Source organism: Bison bison, unplaced genomic scaffold (assembly GCF_000754665.1).
Source record: "Bison bison bison isolate TAMUID 2011002044 unplaced genomic scaffold, Bison_UMD1.0 scf7180017864466, whole genome shotgun sequence".
Taxonomy (NCBI): domain Eukaryota; kingdom Metazoa; phylum Chordata; class Mammalia; order Artiodactyla; family Bovidae; genus Bison; species Bison bison.
This window is the reverse complement of record NW_011495027.1, coordinates 11,533,315-11,557,617: the sequence shown is the minus strand read 5'-3', so window position 1 is coordinate 11,557,617 and position 24,303 is coordinate 11,533,315. Positions and strand designations below refer to the sequence as shown.

Here is a 24,303-nt window from a genome sequence, read left to right as displayed (position 1 = left end):
GAAAACACACCCTGAACAGCTAATCATTGGTGGAAGAGAGTCACCGAGAAGTGCAGGCCGCTGTGGGTGCTTGGCAGAGAGGTCTGTCTAGTCTGGAGGTCAGGGCGGGTGTCCCGAAGGAACTGACTTAATTTTTGTGCTGTGTCTTCGTTGTGGTGTGTGGCTTCTTTAGCTGTGGCATGAGGGCTTTAGATTGTGTGGGCTCGGGCTCAGTAGCAGTGATGCATGGGTTTAGTTGCCCCATGGCATGTGGGATCTTAGTTCCTCCGCCAGGGGTTAAACCCACATCCCCTGCCTTCTAAGACAGATTCTTAACCACTCGATTACCAGGAAAGTCCTGAGGAACAGACACTTAATGTAATAAGCGAAGGGTAAGGAAGAGCTAACTGGGTGGAGAGTGTTTCATGCTGGAAGTCCCTGTGCTGCCTTAAACCTGGTGCTGGGGTGCCAGGGAGGGGTGTCCCCTGTGTGCCCACTCTTCTGAATCCCCTCCAGGTTGGCCCACTGAGTCCGTGCCTTGGTTTCCTGGTTTGCCCTGAGTTCTGCTGGAACTGGAGTAACACTACCTTTTTTGCTGGGACCCTGCTCTGCCTTGATGCCCCAGCCTCTGCCCATGAGGGCTGGCCCTTGGGTGGCCCCTGGAAAGCTGTAAGGCTGCCACCACCTGTTTACAAGCATCACCACTTCCCTGGAAACCACGTCCCCACTCACACCATTGACCTCTCCAGAGGTCAGCCCAGGCCACATCACAACCTCATGTACCACCCCTTTGGCCTCTCTGACTGTGGGAACCATGCTATTGCAGTCCCACCACTTCCGTCTGGCTCATGACTGAGATTCAACCACAGTGTAGCAGATCCTACCAGAAGGCTCCATGTCATAGAGCAATGTTTCCCAAACTAGGGCATCCGATGAACTCCAGACAAATCCATGTGCTCCAGTGAGAGGAATACTACACTGAGAGATGCATGCAGGCACTGTTAGATGGCGTGATTATAAACACAAACTCAGATGTGTGCCTGGAAACTATCTCAGCATTCTGTTGTCAGTGTTGTGTGCTCAACCTCTCAGTTATGTCCAACCCTTTGTGACCCCAGGCTCCTCTGTCCGTGGGATTCTCTAGGCAAGAATACTGGAGTGGGTTGCCATGCCCTCCTCCAGGGGATCCTCCCGACCCAGGGATGGAACCTGTGTCTCTTGCGTTTCCTTCATCGGCAGGCAGATTCTTTACCACTTGTGCCACCTTGTCAGGGAGTCACACATGTAACAAAATGTTTATTCGTTTAGATTAGTGTAAAAATGAATGAAAAATTAATAATTCTTACAGAGGATGCTCATGGTTACTCTGGAATACTTTCTTGGACCCTGAGGGGTTTGTAGGCCTCACCTGGAACATATGGCCTTTAGAGTATAGAGAACACATCACCTTTCTGGACCTCAAGATTGCCCATCTCAGCAATGGGTTTATGTTGCCCACCTCTTCCATACCTCTCAAGTGTTGTAAATATCCATTAGGTGAGGTGTGTAGAATACTTTGAACTGGCCTGAAGATGCCGTGTAATTACAAAGGTGAAATATTGTTCTTTTTCTTCATCCTGTCTGCCGGCTGCCATCCAGCCTGCTCACCTCAGTAGCCTTGAACTTTCTCCTCCAGTAAAGACTCAGTTCCTCCTCTCCCTGTAGAAAGGACATAAGGCCATATTTTCAGGAGAAAAGCCACCAGTTTCTACTTAGAGACTGGGTTTTGGTTTTAGGTTTTGCTCTTCAAATTCACTTGTTTACTGCTTATGTGGCCTAATGCTGGAAAGAAAAAATGACAATGAATAATATTTAAACTGCCCTGGTACCCAGTGGGCCAAGAGTTATGAGCAAATAAAAGGACCTGGAAAGCGGTTCACACATGTACACGGGCATGTACACACACACACACCGCTATTCCACTCCCTCGCCAGCTGCGCTAAAGTCTCCCAAGTGTTCCGACGGCCTCTGGCCTGTGTTTACTTTGCGCCTTTCATCTGAGGGGCTCACAGCTCCTTGCTAGGAAGCGGGTATTTATTAATCCTCAGCACCCTCCTGTGAGGCTGCTACCCCAGTGCAGTCCTGGGGGAGGGACTGTAAGCCCGGCCTTACCCCCAGGCCAGTGTCCTCCTGTCCCCAACACAGTGTTTTGTATGTATAATTGTTGGGGGAGTACTCCCCAGTGATGGGAGAGGATTTAGAACATAAATGTTTGGGGTTTTCAGTGTGTTTAGTCCTTAAGAACTTGTTCTTTTTATAAGAAAATAGGAAGGTACAGAGGTTTCTCATATACCCCCTGACCCACTCACAGTAGCCTCCTCATTGTCAACATCATTCACGGATGGCACATTTTTTACCTGCACTGATGTGATAATCACCCAAAGTCCATAGCTTACCTTACAGTTCATTCTTCGTATTGTACATAAGGGTCTGGACATGTATCCATCATTATAGTTGCATACAGAGTATTTTCATCACCTTAAAAATTCTTCATGGTCTGCCTATACTTTGGGAACTTTTTTTTTTTAATAGCTGTTTTTATGATAATGAGCTTCTTCATTTGCTTAAAAAATTCTTAAGAGCTATTCTTCTTGGGAGTTCACCTTCATATGTACCTTTTCTTTTCATAAGATCTCTGTTTGCCTCAGTCTTGGTCCAGATGGGTTTCACAGGTCCAAACTAGCTCCTATATTATCAGACCAGTTTGGATCTTTTACTCTGTATCAGTGGTTTAATTTTGGACTTTGCATGCACACTGTACAGACTCAGTTCCTATGTTCCATGATGCCTCTGCTTCTTTACTTTTTGTGTGTGAATTCAGTGCTCTCAAAGCAAAATCTACATCCAGTATACTTTGTTTAGTCACTAAGTAGTGACTGACTCTTTGTGATGCCCTGTACTGTAGCCAAGCTAACCTGTCCATGGGATCCCAGGCAAGAATACTAGAGTGGGTTGCCGTTTCCTTCCTCAGGGGAACTTCCCGACCCAGGGATTGAACCTGTGTCTCTTGCACTGACAGGCAGATTCTTTATCAATGAGCCACCCAATATACTCTAGTTAACCAAGAGTTCCATTTAAGAAGTTAGATTTTTTTTGGATAATCAACATGAGGATAAATGACCAAAGACCTATGAACTACAGGGGAGAAAAGTCTTTTCTCAAGTTATAATTTGTGTTTATGAATGAATTTGAAGTCATATGCTTTTCCCTTATACTAACTCCATTCCAGAACCTTTAGATCCACAGTTTTTTGAAAAAGAATTATATTTTCAAAGAATTACATGGTGGTTTCATTTAACCTTCAGTGATTCAGAGGTACTTCATAGTACAGAATAAGCCTTTAATGAACTTGAGCTTCCTTCTCTCTTCTAGTAGAATGCTGTTTCTAACGTTTTATAAACTAAGGGGAAACCTACGGCCTTTGTCTAATCTAAATCCCTCCTCCAAATAGGAGGCAAACTGGGCTGAAGCAGGCCCTGAAGCAGGGTCACAGCAAGTGGAGGGAGTGTCTCATTTGAGCTTGAATCCTTGCGGACTTTTTTTTAAAGCTGCCTACAAACTAGAATCTAGTAAAGATTCATTTTCCCAAGCTCTTTTCCCCAAAGCACCTGGTAACATGCCACTTTGGTCTCAATTTTGTATTTTTTTTAATATAAGTATAGTTGACTTACAATGTTGAGTTAGTTTTGGGTGTACAGCAAAGTGATTCAGTTACACACACATATGTGTGTGTATATGTGTGTGTGTGTGTGTGTGTGTATATATATATATATATATACGATTGTTGTTAGGTCACTAAGTTGTGTCCAGCTCTTTTGTAACCCCATGGACTGTAGCCTGCCAGACTCTTCTGTCCATGGGATTTCCCAGGCCAGAATACAGGAGTAGATTGTCATGTCCTCCTCTGGGGGATCTTCCTGACCCAGGATTGAATCCACATCTTCTGCCTTGCAGGTGGATTCTTTATCACTGAGCCACTGGGGAAGCTTTTATACACACACACACACACACACATATATATAGACACACATACATACATATTCTTTTTCAGAGTCTTTCCCATATAGATTATTACAAAATATTGAGTGTAATTCCCTGTGTTTTACAGTAGGTCCTTGTTGGTTATCTATTTTAAATATAGTAGTGTGTACATGTTACTCCCAAATTCAATTTTGTATTTCATTTTGCTGCTTTGCAGGTATTTGGATACTAACCCCACTGATAGAGTGTTTGGATGCAGGGCAAGCACTTCTGTCTCTGCAGCTGTTGTTTGCACAAGGCTGATATTTGTTTAGAAATGACCATTGCTACCAACCATGGAGGGGAGAGGCCCCATTTGGCAGGGATTGGTTGGTACTGGGGAATTCTGGAGTTACTGCCCAAAGAGACATCAGACAGGAGGAGACGGAAACCTCTTTATTTCTTTGTGGACATTTTCTGGGGTTCGAGGTTTCAGAGCAGGTGATGCAGCTGAAGGACAGTGGGGGTTCCCTCAGGGCGGGAGAAGGTGGTTGGGAGCCATTGGCTGTAATCCCAGCACGTGACAAGAGTGGCCTGGCCGTGTGACAAGGGCTTGGGAAATGCTGTTCTGACTCCATGGCAACCGCTGAGTCGTTTGTCCAAGTTCAGGTCTCTCCAACCAGGTTTTGCTCTCGAGTCCTCTTCACTTTCTGCGCACCCCCACTCTCAGTGCTGCTTTTTATGTCCCCGTGGCTTCATGGCCTCAAAGAGCTCCTGTAGCATCGAGCACGTTGTCTCGAAAGAAGTTTCACCCAGAGCCTGTCCTGCACCACCAATCCTGCTAATTTTGGCCCCATACTGTAAAGCTGGTCCTGTGAAGTTCTTTTCCCTGCCCATGCTAATTGTTTTCTTTCTCTTTCTCACTTTCCCTGGAGAGGAAACTCTCTCCTGAACCTGCTGACACTAGGGAGAAGCCACCTGCCCAAGAGGCTTGCTCTTCTCAGCCCTGTTTCCCAGCTTGGCCTGCCAAACCCCCTGTGAAGCCTTGCCCTGGAGCTCCGGGATTTAGACCTCCTGGATCAGGATCTGGTGTCAGAGCCCTCTTGCCTTTATTCCCCCATGAGGTGGGGGCAAGCGAGGAGAAGGCTCTCAAAACCTAGAGCCTCAGAGGACTGGTCCCTCCACCCCACTTCTCCTGGGCCTGGGGCATTACTCACTCCTGAATAGGGCTGTGTGTGAAGAGATGGGGGTGTTAACACTGTCATCACTTGACCTGAGCTAGAGGAGGAGTGGAAACATGGGATTTTGAACCTGTATGTGGAATCTTTCAGCCATACACTGTGTCAAAGGCAGAGAAAGTTGCTTTGATTAAGGTGGCACCTGAAATATATAATTTTTTATATCTATTACTTATTTATATAAGACACAGGCTTCCCACTGATGTTTTCATTCCATTTAGGATGTGTTTTTATAGCTGAGCCCCTGATCTTGCACCTCCTTCCTTTCTAGCCTACTCCCTACCAATAAAATAGTTTATCAAAGGACTGTTCAGGCCCCATGGCATTCCCCTGGCATGAAATTAGTGTTGGATTTCTCCCAGAATTTTTTTTTAATAGATTAGATTGAGATTTACAGAAAAATTGCAAAGATAGTACAGAATTCCCCATACTCCTAGCTTAGTTTCCCCTATTGTTAGCATTTTACATTACATGGAACATTTGTCACACTGAGAAACTGACACTGGTATATTATCATTAACTAAGCTCTACCCTGTATTCAGATTTCACTAGTTTTCCCACAATATTCTTTTCTATTACAGTATCCCATGCAAACTTCCACATTACAAGTAAGCATCCTTACTCTTTGCCATGTGACAGTTTCTGACTCACTATTTGGATGACCTAGGCAGTTTTGAGGAACACTGGTCAGGTATTTTGTAGAATATCCCATAATTGATGTTTGTTTAGTGCTTTTCTCATGATTAGACTAAGATTATGAGTTCTGGTGAGGACATATTATTTGAAATCTTCTGTAGGGAAAATCCCAGAGATGTTTTCCAAGCAAGCCAGAATTTCCCTCTAACGCTTACTAGCAGGCCAGTTGTGCAGGATGCATGGATTTTGCAGGGCTGGTCCTGGAAACCCTGAGGAGAGCATCTCACAGAGTCTTACATTGTGTGTTTTCAGCTCCTGGGTATTGGGAGGATCAGTTTGAATATATAGATATAGCTATAAATAAAGATATATACACACACAGATTATACATACACATGTGTGTGTGTGTGTGTGTGTATACATGTGTGCTAAGTTGTTTCAGTCATGTCTGACTCTGTGAACCTATAGACTGTAGCTTGCCAGGCTACTCTGTCCATGAGGTTCTCCAGGAAAGAATACTGGAGTGGGGTTGCCATGCCCTCCTTCAGGGGATCTTCTTGACCCAGGGATTGAACCTGCATCTCTTACGTCTCCTGCTTTGGCAGGCTGATTCTCTACCACTGGCGCAACTTAGGAAACCCATATATATGCATACAGAATCTATCTTCTCTCCGTCTACACCCACTGAGCCATTCAAAAACATTTAGCAAGTGTCCAAAAGTACACAGCCCTCTGTGAGCAGTGAAGGCACAGGGTAGTAAATAAGGTTCAATCTAGACCCCAAGCACTGCATGCAAGATTACAGACGCAATTCAACAAATATCTCTGTACTCGCACTGTCAGCTCTGTGCCTGAAGTTGATGAAGCAGCAACTGGAAGCATTATGAGGAATAGAAAGGCAAGTTCAAGGTGCTGCTGAGGAATTGATTAGGGGGCATCAGCAAAGGCGTCTCTGTGAGAGTGGGGTTTCAGCTTAGGAAGGATGAGCAAGAGGAAGTCAAGGGTTCAGAGGCAGTGAGGGTGCTCCAAGGAGACAAGCTCACCAGGCAGAGAGAACAGACCACATCAAAAACAAGCTAGCATCAAGAGAGACGTCTGGAAGGACTGAAATACAGCCAGTGTGTCTGGAACTTAGGTATATATAGAAAGAAACTGTGGCCTAGAAAAATCGCATGATAATTTAGTCATATGACATGGTTCTACTTCCTTAAAATTAGCTTGTTCTATATTCTTTAACAGAGAAAACTTGATGTTTTAATAATAGGTTTATACTTTATATATTCTGCTAAATTTCTGTACAAACATACTGAAAGCTCAGGTGTTTTATACATGTGATGGTAAAACTAAAAATGCGTATTAGGGAGGATAGAGAAACCTGGAAGGGTATTTTAGTGCCTGCTGATACATCCCCACTTCTCCATTTCAGGACCTTCAAGGCTTTCGTTTCCCCAGATGCTGGGGGTAGTGATTGCTGAGGGCTCACAGCTGAGACCTCCCAGGCCTTGCTTTCCTCTGAAGAGAGCTGCCCCCACCCCAAGACTGTACCTGTCCCAGGGGGCTGCTCACGTCCAATGACTAGTTGGGGCAGGCGTACCAAGTCCTGGCCCCTTGGCCTCAAATGTTATTTATTTATTTATTTTTAGCCGTGCTGGGTCTTCATTGCTGTGTGGGCTTTTCTCTAGTTGTGGCCAGCAGAGGCTACTCTCTATTTGTGTGCTCAGGCTTCTCACTGCAGTGGCTTGTCTTGTTGCAGAGCACAGGCTGTAGGGCACATGGTCTTCAATGGTTGCAGCTCCTGGGCCCTAGAGCACAGGCTCAATAGTTGTGGTGCACAGGCTTGGTTGCTCTGCAGCATGTGGAATCTTCACAGACCAGGGATTGAACCCGTGTATTCTGCATTGACAAGTGGATTCTTTACCACCGAGCCCCCAGGGAAGCCCCCTGGCCTCAAATTGAGACAACTCTGAAGGACCATCCAGTCTCACTGCCCCAGAATAGGCTGAGATGTTACAACTGCATCACAATTCAGCCTTTCCCTCTGCCCACCCCCACTTTTTTTCACAGCCTTGCAGGTATTGTTTCTGAGAGGACTCTCCAATAAACTACTGGTATGCAAATCTCTTTCCTGTGTTAGAAATACAGATATAAGTGGTATTGGTTTCCTAGGGATGCTGTAACAAATGACCATAATCAGGGTTGCTTATAACAGTAGAAGTTCATTCTCTCTCAGTTCTGGAGGCCAGAAGTCCAAAATTTAAGTCAGCAGGGCCATCCTCCTTCCAAAGGCTTTTGGACACAGCCCTTAGGAAATCTACTTGTGACGGGACTGGTGGTGATGTCCCCCCTTATAAATGTCCCCAGTCCAGAGGGCCAGACAGGAGCCTAAGCCACCGGCAGAGGGTGTCCTCACTCAAGGGGCTTCTACTCCTCTCTGGGCATCCCTGTTCCTACTTTGGCTGAGCCCCCCATGCACCGGCCGAGGCCCGGTGGAGTCTGTTTTCAGTGCTTGTTAATCACTTTATTGCCACCCAACCTGTCTGTCCAAAGCCCCTTCCACCCCAGACAGGGGTCAGTCCAGTTCTTCCAGCTCCGCAGGACACAAGTGCCACCAGGCATCCCCAGAGGGAGGTGGCCCAGTGGCTTCGTTTTCACACTGGAATGTGACTTCCCTTTCCAATTAGAGACCACACAGGATGGAAAATGAGAGCAGGGCAGCCCTTCTAGCGTGAAACCACATCAGCCTTTACCAGGAAGAGCCGCTGGGGGCCCTGCCCTCCGGACCCACCTGTTTAAAGCTCCTGGCCTCCTTCACCTGCTATCACTCAGCCTCTTTTTCCTTTGCCCCCAGACAAACTCAAGGTCTTCTCTTGAGACAGGATCAGTTCTCTGGGCATGTCCAGTCCCCAGGCCCAGCTTCCCAGGGCTTGTTGTTCTTGTGGCTTGTGTGGCAGAGAAAGTCAGACATGTCAGGCTCTTGAGACAAAAATAAAAACCAAAGAAACTAACACCAGGTAGGAAGTGGGTACCCATCCTTGACAATACGCACTCCTCTGGGGTACCTCCCAGGAGACCTGGCAGGAAGTCTGGGCCAGAGGGGCCTGGAGGGCTCCTGAAGGCAGGAGAGGGACTCAGCCCTCAACACAGGAACAGTGGGCCACGGGCACCCCAGGTGGGAGGGCAGGGCCTCGGGACCACCGCACCTGCCTCCCTTGAGAGCACAGCCATGGTGTGCCATCTGTTTGCCTCCTGCCAAGGCGGCTTGGCCAGAGGGCACTGGCACATGTCTTCCTACTTCCAGTCTCACCGCTAGGTCAATTTTCCCGGCTAATATCTAGCATTCTGTTAGGGACATCGTCTTTCCAGAAGCACCTTACTCCCAGGGCTAGGTCAGAGCTGGGGAAAAATTGTGTTTTTCCAGCCACACCTTGGGGCTCTCCTGGGACTGGGGTCTGGCGGTTCCTTTCTGGCTTCTGGGAGCTTAGAGATCTGCCTGAAGCGTCTAATCACGACTGCCTCTTTGTTCTTCAGGCCTTGACCTGTATTACATCATCTCGACCCCCCACCCCCAGCTCCTTGAATCCCCCATTCTTTTCCCTCTTTCTGGCTTGGAGGGAGGCTTTTACTCTCAGGGACCTAATCCTGTTGCTCGTCTGTGTGACTAATTCCCTCCCCTCCCCCTCGGCTCCCAGCAAAGAGGAAGGGGCCTGTTTGCCCTGATGAGGGGCCTGCGTCCCTTGCTGGCAATCAAAGCACAGACACATTCCTGTGGGTGGTTTCCTGCCCTGAAAACCAGCCCTGCAGGACAAGCATCCTCTGTTCCCTGCGGGCCACCAGCCCCTGGGGCCAGAACTTCTGGAAGAGGGATTTATGATATAGACAGCAGTCCATTGCCCTTCCAAGCCTGCTATGATCTAGCGTTGAAGCAGATTGTATTGTTGCAGGACAATATGACTCCCCGGAGAAGAGACAGTGACCCTGAGAGCCTGATGGTTCTTGGGTGGCCGCTTGCAGCAGAGGGTGTATGAAGGTGACACAGCACAGGATGCAGGCCTTATTATCCTCAAAGCACCCCAGAGACCCTGCGGGTCAGCCTCGCCTGCCTGATTTCTGAAGTTAAAAAGCACATAATTATGGTATTGTTTGACTGCCAAGAATTCTGGGTTAATCTCAGTTTTATTTTGACTGCTACCTAAAATAGCCTGTCCCTGAGGACAGCAGCAAAGGCCAGGAGGCCAAAAACAAAAAGGCAGGCCTGAGATCTAAGCAGGCTCTCATTTAGCATCCCAAACCAGGGTGCAGAGATAGGGGGAGGCTCCCGAGTGCATGGGATCAGGCACTTGGAGCCAAGGTCACCCTTCAGCCCTGTTCCCTTGCAAAGTTCTTTCTTTTGACACTGGCCTAGGGTGGCCCTCTGCCTCAGTGGACCTGGCCTGAGCCTGTGGGAACACCAGTGATGGCCAGGCCCCACCACATTCGATGTCCCCAGACACGTTCGGGATATTCCCTGAGATAGTTTGGAGCTCTGCTCCTGTGATCCGGGGAAATAGGATGAATAATATGAGCTGACTTTACAGACTGCTTGTCCTGTGCCAGACGCTACTGTAGGTGCCCAGGCCTGGGGTACCATGTTCGGTCCTCACCAAGAGTCCTCTTGGTCAGTCCTGTGCTGTCTTCTATCCCGCCCAGAGCCGCACAGCTGGCAGGTGGTGGAGACGGAATTTGAGCCCACAGAACCCTGGCTTCAGGATTGGCCCTCTCCCTTCTTTACCACCTGGCCCTTCCAGAGTTGAGAGGTCACAGCCTTGAAGACTCAGAAAGAACAATTCCCACTGGAATCTGAGCTTCCAGATTGGGAGAGACACCTTCACTTCATTAGTGTAGAAGATCGTGCCTGGTGAGTGGTGTGTCTCCTTCTTAGAGCACACACAGAAACTTCCTTAGTATTCTCCATCATACTCAGTTCAACAAACATTTTCTGAGAGTGCCAGTCTTTTTCCAAGGCCTCTGGGCCACCAGGCAGTGGATCTCTATGGAAAGCTCAATGTCATTAAAGGGAGAATCACAAGGCCACGTGTGCTCCTATGGAGGAATGCTTGCTGTGTGCAGTCAAGGAGGACTTCCCAGGGGAGGGGACATTCAGGTTACATCTGAAAGGGTGCTAAGATTCATCTGGGTGGACAAAGTGAAGGTGGATTTTCTAGGCAGAGAGAACATCATGGGCAGTCTATTGCTGTATTCTACCAGACTCAAGAGATTCCTGAGGATTCTGAGCTACCGGTCCTGGGCACTGGTCTCCAGGATCTAAGTAACCATCCGCTTTCCCCTCACGCTGGCTTTCACTGTGCTGACTTCAGAGGGCCTTCCCTACCCTTCCTTCCTGCCCCACCTAAATGCCTCTGAAATGTTTCCTGCCTGAGACATCCCTGAACTTCTAAGGCATCCAGAGATGTCAGTCCAGCCATTTGCAGTGGCTGCTATCTGCACACTGCTACCAGGGGTCCCATGGTCTCAGCCAGCAGTGCCCAGGGAGCTGGCTCAGGCTCTTTGCAGCTGCCCAACACCCTGATGCACCCCCAGTACCTGGAGTGGGTGTGTGGTAAGGCAGATTGCACCTTGAGAGCACAGGGAAAGGCCCAGAGCACTGGGGGTTCCAGCGGGCTTCTTCCTTCTCTTCTCCTCCTAAGCAAGGGGGAGGTAACAGGAAAGCTCGGGGACCAAGCTCCCAGGCCTGGTGTGTATGGTATGGGTGGGAGTGTGTTCCCTTTGCTCCTCAGAATGTCCTCATCTTTTCTACCTTTTGTTGTTGTTTGACTGAAGTGATTCTGAGTTCCTTTCACTGGAAAAGAACAAAGGCAAGTACGAGTCATATTCCTCACCAGCGGAGCGGCAGGAGCGAGGAGCAGCCTGACAGCATTAGTCCTGGCTGGTTCTCCACCAGGCACCGTGGCTGGAGAGTGGACTAGCTGTGCGAAGGCAGTGCCATCCAGGGAGGGCAGGGATGGTGGAAAGGGGCTCATTATGACTAACAGAGACACTCCTCTTATCCCATCACTCAGAAGTTCCGAAGGTTTTAGGAGTTCTGTGCCAGGAACTGGGGACAATTACCAAATACCTGTTTCCTCTTGTGTCACAATATCACAGGAGATCTTTTCCCAGGGGACAAGGGTTCATGGGTCAAGAAGGGATGTGGCTTTTATATATAGACTATCACATCGCAGCACCTGGCACTTAATAGGCCTGCAATACCAATAATAGCTGTTATCATTATTACATATTCAGGGAGTGAGTGAGTGATCTGAAGAGCGGAGTACGTGGCAGAGGACACTGGCGGATGATGGAGAAGCAGTGAGGTAGGCAGTCTGTAAGGAGCTCCCAGTGATCTCACCTCCTGGTATTCACATCCTTGGCTAGCCCTTGCCTACAGCATTTCACAGTTGATCTCTGCTGACCGGTAGAATACAGCTGCGGTGTGAGCAAAGTTCTGGAGGGGCCCACATGGTGCAGAATGGAGACCTCTAGCCAACAGCCAGTCAGGAACCATTAGAATTTTGTCATCCGCCATATGAGTAAGCTCGGAAACAGATCCTCTTCATGTGACTGAATTTGGGGTGGTTTGTTATACAGCAGAAGCTAATCAATAAAGCATTTAAGGGAACTGTCCAAAGCTACAGGTAAGCTCTGAAGTAAGCAAAAGGGCACTGACAGTAGCCTGGCCTTATTCATACGGTGGCAGCACAGTTTTAAGAGTAAAAGAGTAGACACCGTAAGGTCTCCTGAGGCCCAGGCCAAGACCTCCCATAACCTTGCAACCTCTGCATTCTATCCCCCAAAAGACCAGTCCAGATAAACGGGGTGAAGAAGTAGATTCCATCTCTTGATGGAAAGAACTGCTCAGGACTGTAGCCACTTCTGTGTTCTCTCCAGCCCATCTGCAGTCTCCTGGTTCAGGCACCTGCATCTCCCTGCCTCAGTGCATTCTGTGATCACAAAGAGCAGGTTCAGCTCTTGTATGAAGCAGACCAGAAGGGCTGCCGAGTTAGTCCCCTCAGGCCAGCCAATGAGAAAGGCAGCTGATGAATAAATTCCCCAGCTTCCAAGCTCTTGGTCAGATAATGTATCTACACAGTCTTTTGGAGGAACCTGGGGAAATTGAACCAAGTTTTCCCACAGTGGTCACCAGCCCATAAATTGGTGTTCCTCCCTTCCCTGTCTCTCACATCCGCACTGCCTTACTCTGCTCTGTGGATCACCTTCTTTGAGGGATCTTGTACAACTTGCACCCAAATCCTATCTTTGGGTCTGTTTCTAGGGAAATCTGCAAAGAAGTTGATCACCCCAATCTCATTGGCCAGGCTAATGAGTTGGAATTTATTCTGTAATTGATTGGGTTTCTGGGAGTTTTAAACTGGATAAATCTGTATTCTAGAAACAAAATTAGTGGCAGTGAAGGAACTAACACCCTGTCTACTGACTTCCAGTTGACTTCTTAAGTCAACTCTACACTGTTTTAGGCTTTGGATGTGAGATTACACAGATCTTTTTTCCAAAAAAAGTTCATTGATTTTTTAATAGGTAATAAATACACATGGTAAAAATGTAGAAAAGCACGTAAGGTCAGATCTATTTTTATAAACATTTTCACTGTAAAAGAGCAGCTAAATAGCCATTGTTTCCAGAATGTTTTATGCCACAATAGAGCTTGATTCCTTGGGCAGCTGCTCCTGGCCTGCTTCTTGCTCTTCCTGCCCCTGCCGCTTGACTAGGGCTCTTGCAGCATCCACTCACTGCAGGCCTCTCTGCTGGAGGTGAAACACTTGACCTCCGGCTACAGAAAAGTTTTGACACTCTTGGCCCTGGGAAACTTGGTGGTGTTGGCAGATGTCATCTTTGCTCCCTGTCACTACAAATAATTGCAAGTTGACTGAAGGCTACTCAAATGCATTAAGGTTTGTGCCTTGTTCTGACACAAATCTAAAACACGCAGAGTGAAGGCCAAGCCTGAAGCTTTTATCTGTCAGCTGGGGAGAGGAAGAGATAATGATGCCTAACACCTCAGGTCTTTCCATTTCTCCTGGAGAGGTGCCATCTGCTCTCAGATTAATTGCCCTGGATCAATCAGACCATCTGCATTTATTTAAATCAAATCCATAAATAGTTTCTGGGTGTCTGCTATGGGCCAGCCCTGAGGTATTCAGGTAATTGTGAGCCACCAGCTTAGTCAACTCAAGGAGGCAGACTGGTGAGGTGGCAAGTCTGGCAGCTTTTGGAACCAGGCAGGTCTACTGAGAATTCCATCTCTCCCACTGGCCAGTTGAGAGATGTTGGGCAGCTTAGTCTATTTCCCCAGGTCCTTCGTTTCCTTAACTTTAAAATGGCCCCACTTTTTGCATAGGGGTAGGTGAAAATCCCAAAGACCATGCTTTGTTTCCCTCATTTTTTTTTTTTCTTGAGGAACTTACAAACTAGCCAGAGAAAGAAGATATGCAAGTGGAAAGTAAACATCTCTAAGAGATCAACAGTTCAAAATAAGATAAAACAAAGAGAAGAAGGTGAAAAAAAAGAAAAAAAAAATACAGAGAGGAGTGCTGAATTACCAAAGTATTAAGTCTGCTGGGGCTACAATAACAAAGTTCCTCAGACTGTGTGGCTTAAACAGCAGAAAAAAGTATTTTCCTCACAGTTCTGGAGGCTGAAAGTTCAAAATCAAGATGTCAGCAGGGTTGACTTCTCCTGAGGTCTGTCTCCTTGGTTTGTAGGTGGCCAGCTTCTCTCTGTGTCTTCATATGGACTGCACTGCAGGCAGATTCTTTACCATCTGAGTCACCAGCGAAGCCCTCTCTGTATATATCTGGGTCCTAATCTCCTCTTCTTAGAAAAACACCAGCTATATTAGAGGGGCATCCAGCCATATGACTTATTTTACCTTAATTACTTCTTTAAAGGCCCTATCTCCAAATACAGTCACATTCTGAGGTGTTGGAGGTTAGGACTTCAACATCTAAATTTTGAGGTGACCCCATTCTGCCCATAACAGGCAACATATAGTATTTGTTTAGAAGTTGAGCAAGGGAGCATAGCAGAGGGAGAACAAGAAGGCACTTCTGGTTTGTAAATTCATTCAGTCTTAACTCAGCATGGAATTGGAATGCCAGGCACATAATTGTTGTTTTTCTCAGTCGTTTCTTTTGCAGTCCCATGGACTGTAGCTCACCAGGCTCCTCTGTCCCATGGGATTTCCCAGGTAAAAATACTGGAGTGGATTGCCATTTCCTTCCTCAGGGAATCTTACCGACCCAGCGATTGAACTTGCGTCTCCTGCATTGCAAAACAAACTCAGTGAATCTTATCCTCTGTTGCAGGGTAAAGTGGATCCTTTACCACTAAGCCACCAGGGAAGCCCCTGACACATAGTGCTGCAATAAACATTTGTTGAACAAGAGTTCAAATAAACGAATCAGTACCCATACAGGTTTTGTTACTGGACTTTATGAAAGACATCCAGAGAAGAGTATATATAGATGACAAACAGGCAGAATGGGTGACTTTCATATTCAAGAAAAGGATTCTTTCAAGAATACATTTTGATCTGTAAAGGCACAAGTTAAAAAAAGTGTGACAGAAGCTTATGAAACTATGAAAGTCATGGATGAAAGTATTATAATCTTTAAATCTTCACCAAATATTGTGTTGTTATGGGTAGATAGAGGACAACCTTTGAACTCGATGAGGTTTCAGAACATATGCCCAGAAAGAGAGAGAGACAGAAAGAGAGTGGATAAAAAAGGAAAGAAAGATGATCCTGTTGCTCTTAAACAATTTCTTATCCTTTGAGACTGTAGAGACTGAAAACGTAACTGGAGGAAAGGAGGGATTCAGTGAGTTCGTGGCAGGCTGATCTCAGTGCAAGGTACTTCAGATTCCTTTGCGATTTTGACTCCCATGCTAGAGACAGACCACTGGCTGTGCAGATCATGGATCCAGCCAAATGCCACATTTCTATGGTTTAATGTTCCTTCAAGGAACTTTTAACCAGCGCCCACCATGCTCCAGCTGGTGTTCTAGGGAGTGAGGACACTGCAGTCAATGTGACCATGTGCTAGCCCTCAAGGACCCCCACTCCAGAGAGAAGTGTGAAAAGATAAACTGCAGTTTACTGAGGTAACTTCTCTAATAACAGTACAATTTAAGTGCTTTATAACCTCAAAATTCTTGTGGCAATAACTAAATGGACAGTCTGTGCATTAAAGAGACTTGACAATATTTGATCAATAAATGAACAGATTAAAAAAATACCTGATAAAAGATACTAAGAACATGGACTTAATAACACCATATTCTTTGGGTTACTAGCAAGAAACTTAACCTATTTACTTTTGAAATTAAAAAGTTGAATCTATGAAAGTTATTTTTCTTTCTCATTTTTTAAACTCTGCCTTCTCTACCTGCACTTTAGAACTTGCTATGAACTCACAATATTTGTGGGTGGTAGATGAAAAGCTGGGTGAATAAATGGGTTAGAGAATCACTGTTTTGCTTCCAGAACTGAGCAGATTTTTCCAATAGAAATTTGTTCATCTTTAAAGTCTCATTTTAGTGTTAGTCACTCAGTCGTGTCTGACTCTTTGCGACTCCATGGACTGTAGCCCACCAGCATCCTCTGTCCATGAAATTCTCCAGGCAATAATACTGGAGTGGGTTGCCATGCCCTTCTAAACCATTTTGGAAGTCTCTTTGGGTAGAAGGCCTGGAAGCTGTCTTGATTAAAAAAAAAAAAATAGCACTTCAGTTTCTGTATCCTTTTTAAAATCTGCATTCAAGTCTATAGATTGGGAGGCTCTGTAGAATTGCAAACAGCAGGCCAAAAATTAGATTGACTCAGTGTTGAGTTCCCTAGCACACACTGACGGACACTTCACGGCAGTAATTTCTCACTCTTTCTCTACACTGGGATGAGTTGGTTTCAGTCTGAGTGTTGCAGAGGAAGTCTGTCTCACTGAAGAGCCTCAAAATAATTCCTAGGCCCAAGCATTCTTGCTGACCTGAACCAGGAATCTGGACATCATTAAATGAGTTTTCCTTATGTGAATTTAGTCTTAGTTCAATATTCAAGAGAAAATAGCCCTTTGGCTTCATCAGAAGTCTTCTCTCCCCATCCTTTCCCCACCCTGACTCCCCATCCTCCCTTCACCAAGATGAGACCCTAGAGTTGGCGTATACAGTCATTAGCCACCCGTGACTATTTTAAGTTAACTTGATTACAGTTAAATAAGATTCAAAATGCAATTTCTCAGTTATACTAGGTACATATCAAAAATTCTGAAAAGCCACGTGTCTAATGGCTACCATAATAGACCATGCGGAGAACATCTCCATCACTATAGAAAGTTCTGTCGAACTGCGCTGCCCTAGGGAAAAGGAGGATGAAGAGTTGAGGAGGAAGGTGGTAAATTTTTGTGTGTGGCTATTCTCTTTTTTAAAAAATTAGTTTGTTATTGGTGGTGTTGTTTGTGATGGTTCTTCATTGCTGTGAGCAGGCTTTCTCTAGTTGTGGAGAGCAGAGGCTACTCTCTAGCTGCAGTGTGCGGGCTTCTCGTTGCGGTGGCTTCTCTTGTTGCAAAGCACAGGCTCTAGACTGCAGGCGCAGTGGTTATGGCGTACAGGCTTAGTTGCTCCACAGCATGTGGAATCTTCCCGGACCAGGGATTGAAACTGTGTACCCTGCATTGGTAGGCAGATTCTTATCCACTGTACCACCAGGGAAATCCAGGAAGGTGGGAATTTTTCACAAAACACTGATAACGCACAGACCAGCCACACAGGAGAAGAAACGTTCTAGTGGGACACTGCCACAGAATGCACAACTAGGCAACAAGAGGATGGAGCGTATAAGGTTGGGGAGAGGCTAAAAGCTTTGGGATCAGAACTCAGGTTTCAGCCTGGGCCTACCACCCATCACATGTGAACTGTTTGAGCCTCAGTCTCTTCATCAAGGAAATAGTAGTAATAGTTCTTATGCCATAGGGTTGGTGTAAGAAATCCTGAGGCAGTTAGAAAAAGTACATAGCATATGGCCTGACAGATGGAAAAAGCTCAAAAAAAAGATAGGTTGGGGGTTAGAGGAGGCATAGGGGGGATGAAGGAGATGTAAAAAAGGAAAGGGAAGGATGTAGAGATAAGGCAGCCAACCTGGGAAGAAGAAATGTCTAGAAGATTACAAAGTAGACCTAAGCAGCAAGCACATGGCTGGAGGGCAAACAAGAAGGCAGCTTGAGCCTCCAGACACCTGAGAGGCACAGAGGAAGATCCTCTGGGTCTCAGGATTAGAGAACTGAGCCAGGCAGTGGCAAAAATCGCCTCTGACTGGTGGTCTTCCTGCCCATCTGTAGCAGCAGGAATTGCACTGCTACTTGGAGTTTAGCTGTGCTCATGCTGATGCCACTAATTATGGGCAAGAGATACAGAGATGTAGCTTTCCTGGGACAGGGTGGGTGAGCCAGGGCTGGGGCTGGCGAGGCCAGATGTCAAGGTGATGCAGGGCATTAGGGTAAAGGGAGGGGGATGACGTTTATTCCGGGCCTGCCACCAGGTTCAGCACTCGTGTGTCCAATTGCACTTGAACCCTATGGCAATTCTGAAATGTTGTTGTTGTTATTTAGTGGTTAAGCCGTATCTGACTCTTTTGTGACCCCTGTACCCCGCCAGTCTCTTCTGTCCATGGGATTCTCCCAGCAAGAATACTGGAGTGGGTTGGCAGTTCCTGCTCCAGGGGATCTTCCTGACCCAGGGATTGCACTGGCATCTCCTGCTTGGCAAGCAGATTCTTTACCAATGAGCCACCTGGGGAAGCCCCCAAAAGAAAATGGAGTTCAGTTTGGTAAAGGGAAACTTGCCTGGGGTCACACAGTGGGTGCCAGGTTCTGGTGTACCATGGAAGAGTGTCTACAAAAATGGCAGCGTTTGCTGCTTCCCATCATCCAAGCCCCTTTGCAGTGTGACTTTTCGTCTCTTCCCTTAAAAGGTTGTGTGTTTCTCCATTTTTGGATCTGCCCTGGGCTTGCGACTTTCCTTGACCAATAGAAAGTGGTGGGAGTGACACCATACCTTTTCCAGATCTTTCAAGAGGCCTTGTGTTCTTGAAACCCTAGAGCTACCATGCAAACACACCCACCTAGCCTGCTGAATAATAAGAAACACAGGCCCATTCACTTTCATTGTCCCAGCCAATGGCCTGTCACCTGCCAGACACTAGAGGTGGGAGGCTATTTCAGGTCCATCATGCCCAGCTAACCCAGCTAACAGCTGATGCCAGACGCATGAACAAGTGCAAGTGGATCAGCAGAGCCTGGTCCAGGTCAGCAGAACTCTGATGACCCATAGACACTTTAGAAATAATAAATGAACACTTTAAAAGCCACTAAGTTTTCAGGTAGTTTGTTTTATAGCAAAGGCTGATTGATACATGAGCAAAATAGATACATATTCTCAAAAAGCTTATGGTCCGATGGACTATAAACTTTAATCACAAAACCCTACAAATACATATCAAGGGAAAGGAAGTGATCATTTAGCTAGCCCCCACAAAGAACCCCAGTGACTCCCACCTCCTGGTTTTTAGACTATGCGTGGTCTCCTCCCATACTGTGCCAGGGTTGGTCTGCTCGATCAATAGCATATGGCAGAAAACATGCTGTGTCCCTTCTAAGATTAGGCTACAAAAGACTATAGCTACTGTTCTGGGTCCCTTCTCTCTTTCTGATCATTAATTTTTGGGAAAAGCAGACTTTCACATGCTAAAGGCACTCAGGCAGCCCATGGAGAGGCCAAGCAGCAAGGAACTCAGGTCACCAACAGCTTGAGAGGCACTGAGGTCTCCCAAGTGCCAAGTAAAAAAGCTGGGGAGGCACCCTCCAGCTCCAGAGATGGGGGCCCATGCTGACCCCTTGGATGGAGCCTCTTGAGAGACCCTGACCTGGAACCATCTAGCTAAGCTGCTCCCAGACTCCTGACACGTAGAGATTGTGAGATAAAAAGTGTTTGCTGTTTTAAGCCAGTAGGTTTGGGGGTAATTTGTTACACAGCCACAGATAGCTAACAAAACGAGTTAACTAGACAAAGCAGGGGAAGGAGGTGGAATGTTCCAAGCAGAGGGAATAGTGAGACCGAAGGTCCTAAGGCAGGAGGGTATATAGCACATTTGAGAAACTGAAGGAGTGCTAGGAGTTCAAAGAGCAAACGTATGAGAGTGGAAGATCAGTGGAGACCAGAGCTGTCAGGGTGGCCTTGGGCATCTTACTAAGAAGTTTCCTTTAGGAACAACAAGAAACTGGATGATTAGGTGACCATTCTCTGGGGGACCGAGGAAGTCGAGGTTCTTAGACAAATGAGATAAAGAGAATAGCAATACAGCTGTGAGGAGTCCTGTCCTCATTTGGCCTTCATTATGAATTGTAACCATTAGAGTTGGGGAAAACCCCTGAGAAGCCAAGTTAGCCATCCTTAGGAGGGGCTGCACCTTGTCTCCTTGTGATGCTCATCCAGGTACCCTGGGGGTCAGTGATGTGGTGGGGCCAATGGTGGGCAGCAGAGGAGGATGGGAGAAAAGAAAGAGTGTGAAAAAGAAAAGGGGCAAGAAGGAGGAGGAGCCAGAGAGGAAAAGGGAAATGGCTGAAGAGAGGGAAGGGCAGTGTCAGGAGAGGGGCAAGGATGGAGAAGAAAAGAGGGAGGAGACGCCACAGAGAAGCCTAGTCGTTCAGTCGTCTCTGGCTCTGCAACCCCATGGACTGTAGCCCACCAGGCTCCTCTGTCCATGGAATTCTCCAGCCAAGAATACTGGAGTGGGTAGCCATTCCCTTCTCCAGGGAATCTTCCTGATCCACGGATTAAACCCAGCTCTCTCACATTTCGGGCACATTCTTTACCATCTGAGCCACCAGAGAAGCCTAGGGAGTCTGCAAAATGATTGCATAAAGAGAGTTAAAAGCATAAAACGGGAGTATGGCACCCCACTCCAGTATTCTTGCCTGGGAAATCCCATGGACGGAGGAGCCTGGTGGGCTGCAATCCATGGGATCACTAAGTCGACTGAGGGACTTCACTTTCACTTTTCACTTTTATGCATTGGAGAAGGAAATGGCAACCCACTCCAGTGTTCTTGCCTGGAGAATCCCAGGGACAGGGGAGCCTGGTGGGCTGCCATCTATGGGGTCGCACAGAGTCAGACACTACTGAAGCGACTTAGCAGCAACTTAGCAGCAGGAGGCTCTTAGAGACACTGGTGTTCAGAAACCTGAAAAACTCAGGCATGAGACTGTATGTGTTAAGGATTCAAGGAGTGGAATGGTCACTTCAATGGAAGATAAGCAGAGGAGAGTAGAGGGAGGTGAGTGGAATCAGGGGCAGCAACTAATGCCGAGCTGGAACACAGTCAGGGTTCAGGGATTTGAACTCATGGCCGTCACTCGGGGTCGCACTTTGGGGGAATGCTGTCAGCTGTAGCAGCCATCCGCTAGGGAAGAGTGATGATTTACAGCCGAGGGGCGGAGGCAGAGCTCGGTGGACTCTCGAGATTCTGCACCGAGTTTTCCAATCAGCCCTGCCAGGATAAGGTCCCTCCAAATGAGTGATTTGGGGTTTTAGTTCTCCCCACTCAGAAGTCCCCTTCAAAGGGCAAAGGAAGAAGTGACAAAAACCAGAGCCATGAGGAGAAAGCTGCTCCAGGCACAGCATGGCTGTGCCTGCCTGGCTTCCCGGATGGTCCCTGCAGTAGGCGCAATGACATGCAAGGAAAGGGGCCATCTCTTGGCCAGCCTGTCTTGACTTTCAACCTCTAACTCTTCTACACCCTGTCCCACCAGCAGTGGATCTGTACTGTTTTGAAAATACTGAAGCTCCTGGAATCTTATTTCATTCCCTTGTGGATTTGGTTCAGCCAGCCTAACCTTTTTTTTCATCAGTGAAAAGAAATCTAAAGATACACGTGTTCCCTAAAACAGCTTTGCAGAAGGAAAGCAAAGAAAATATAGCACTGAGCAGATCTATTTATTTTGTGACTTAATTCTGGAAAGGTAACATCTTTTTTCTTATTTTAAAAAGTATGTATTTGAAATAGAGATGTGAAAGAATTATATGCTGTTCCATCAAGGAAATAAATTCTACCAAGATAATGGTAGAGGAGCAAAACTCCAGTCCTTACAAAGAAGGGTTAGTTGACCAGATAATTTTTTTCCACCAATCTAAAATTGTAAATGATACATAGAATTTTTTAAAAAATACAACTGTTTTTCCATCGAAGTTGTCTTCTTTTCCCTCTTTCCATCTCTAGTCCAGGAAGTTCTCCCCTCCCTCCTCCTTGCTGTTCTGGGGGGAATTGGGAGGACCCCACAGAGGGAGTGGGCTCTGGGCTCTGGGAGCCTCTGCAAACACCGGCACAGACACAGCCGCGCTCCACTGAAGCGCAAGGGACCCGTTTTAAGACAAAGTGTGTGTCACAGCACTGGTGCGGGCTCAAAACCACTTTCCGGTTAGGCAGATTCATTGGTCTCTGTTTCCCTTAAGCGTGCTTTGAACAGACCACAGACTGGGAGGATCAGAAAGAAGGGGAAAGAGAGGCGGCTGTAAATCAGCGTGGCCTCTCCAACTCTCCGGGTCAGAAAGCAGGTCCTGCTGAAAGGACAAGGAAAACAGCCTCACCTTGGGGAAGGCCTGGTGTTACCTCATGTGCCTCCCAGTTGGGGGCCCTCAGGAAGCCTGTGACAGCCCTCATTCCTTCCTTCTCCCTGGCTTTGAACCAGCTGCTCTTGGAAGGAAAAAGCTCTGACTTCATGCGGGCTCCCCAGCCTCCCTTTTCTCTAAACACAAGGAGGACTTTTTCTCAGGTGATTGTCTCTCTCCTCCTAGTGATTCTTTTCCTTTCCTTCTCCAAATGTGCAATCAGTTCTCCTGACCCCTGTTTTAATAAGCTTAAAAGCTGATCCTCCACAAACATCAACAGAGAGCATCTATTTGGGTGTTGTAATCACTGCCAGCTCTCACTGAAAAATAGAACAGCCTGCCAGTCTCTCCTGCCTGTGCTCTGGGCACAGCCCTGGGAGGAGCCAGTACAGTCCCAGGACCCCATGTTTTCTTGGAAAGAAGTAATTCCAGCTAGTTCAGGTGTTTAAAAGATTACTGCAATGATCTTTCTCATGTGGGTTTCAACATGGTCTGTGAATAAAGTAAGTTACCCAAGGGACTTTATGGTGGTGACATTGCAAAGATAGAAGAGGGAACTGAAACAAGTTTCTTTTTTAAAAAAGATAAACTTTTTATTTTGTATTGGGGTATAGTCAATTAACAGGCTTCCCAGATGGCTAGTGGTAAAGAACCCTCCTGCCAATGCAGGAGATGTAAGAGACTCAAGTTCGATCCCTGAATCAGGAAGATTTCCTGGAGGAGGGCATGGCGATGCACTCCAGTATTCTTGCCTGGAGAATCCCGTGAACAGAGGAGCCTGGAGGGTAACAGTCCAAGGGTTACAAAGAGTCAGACACAACTGAAGTGACTTAGCAGGCACACATAGTTGATTAAAAATGTTGTGATAATTTCAGGTGAATAGCAAAGGGACTCATCGATACATACACATGTATCCATTCTCTCCTAAATGCCCCTTCCATCCAGGCTGCCACATAACAATGAGTAGAGTTCCATGTGCCATAGTGTAAGTCCTTGTTGGTTATCCATTTTAAATATAGCAGGGGTACATGTCTGTTCCAAACTCCCTAACTATCCCTCCCCTTGCCCCATCCTTCCTCCTGGCAACCATAAGTTCATTCTCTAAGTCTGTGTGAGTCTTGAAACATGTTTCTGTCTGTCAGAAGTTTCATTTAGCCAGCATGATTTCAGAAACTAGCATTTTGCTTTTTTCACAGTTCTTTACACCTCCTGAGAGTAATCAGATGCTAGGTAAGAAAATTTATGAGCTAGAAATGTGGAAATGAAAGACATCATGACAGCTTGCCCAGGACCCAGTGTTGGTTGGGCTCGGGCAGGGAACGTGTGAAACTGCAAGTGTTCCTGGGGGACTGGATACAGCCAGGTCTTGGAAGTGACGTTAAGATGGTCTTTGGAGTCATCCTGCTGCCTGTCCTTTGACACACAGAGGGTTCACTTTCGCATTAGTCCCATCCGTCAGAGCCCAAATCCAGCTTGTCTGGGGATTTTCATTGTTTTGAAAGCTCCTGGAGCAGGATGAGAAGTGGCTTGGGGACAGAGCCGAGAAGGCAGCTCATTGCTGAAGGTCACGGTTCAGGGAGTAGTTCTTATTCTTTTCTCCATGCAAGTTCTACACAAGTGAGCAGTAAAAAGAGATGCTTATCTGCTTCCTTTATTTTAGCAGGCCCCGAAGTTCCGTTTCCTTCTTGAAACCTCTGACTCAATGGCTGGAGGAATGCTCCCCCACCCCACCCCACCCCAT

The 24,303-nt window shown here is 46.8% G+C and overlaps 1 protein-coding gene across 1 annotated transcript in view; it reads left to right on the top strand.

Annotated features, from left to right (window-relative positions):
- BCAR3 (breast cancer anti-estrogen resistance 3) overlaps positions 1–24,303 on the top strand; it is a 221,620-nt gene that overhangs the window by 42,619 nt on the left and 154,698 nt on the right. The window lies entirely within an intron of this gene.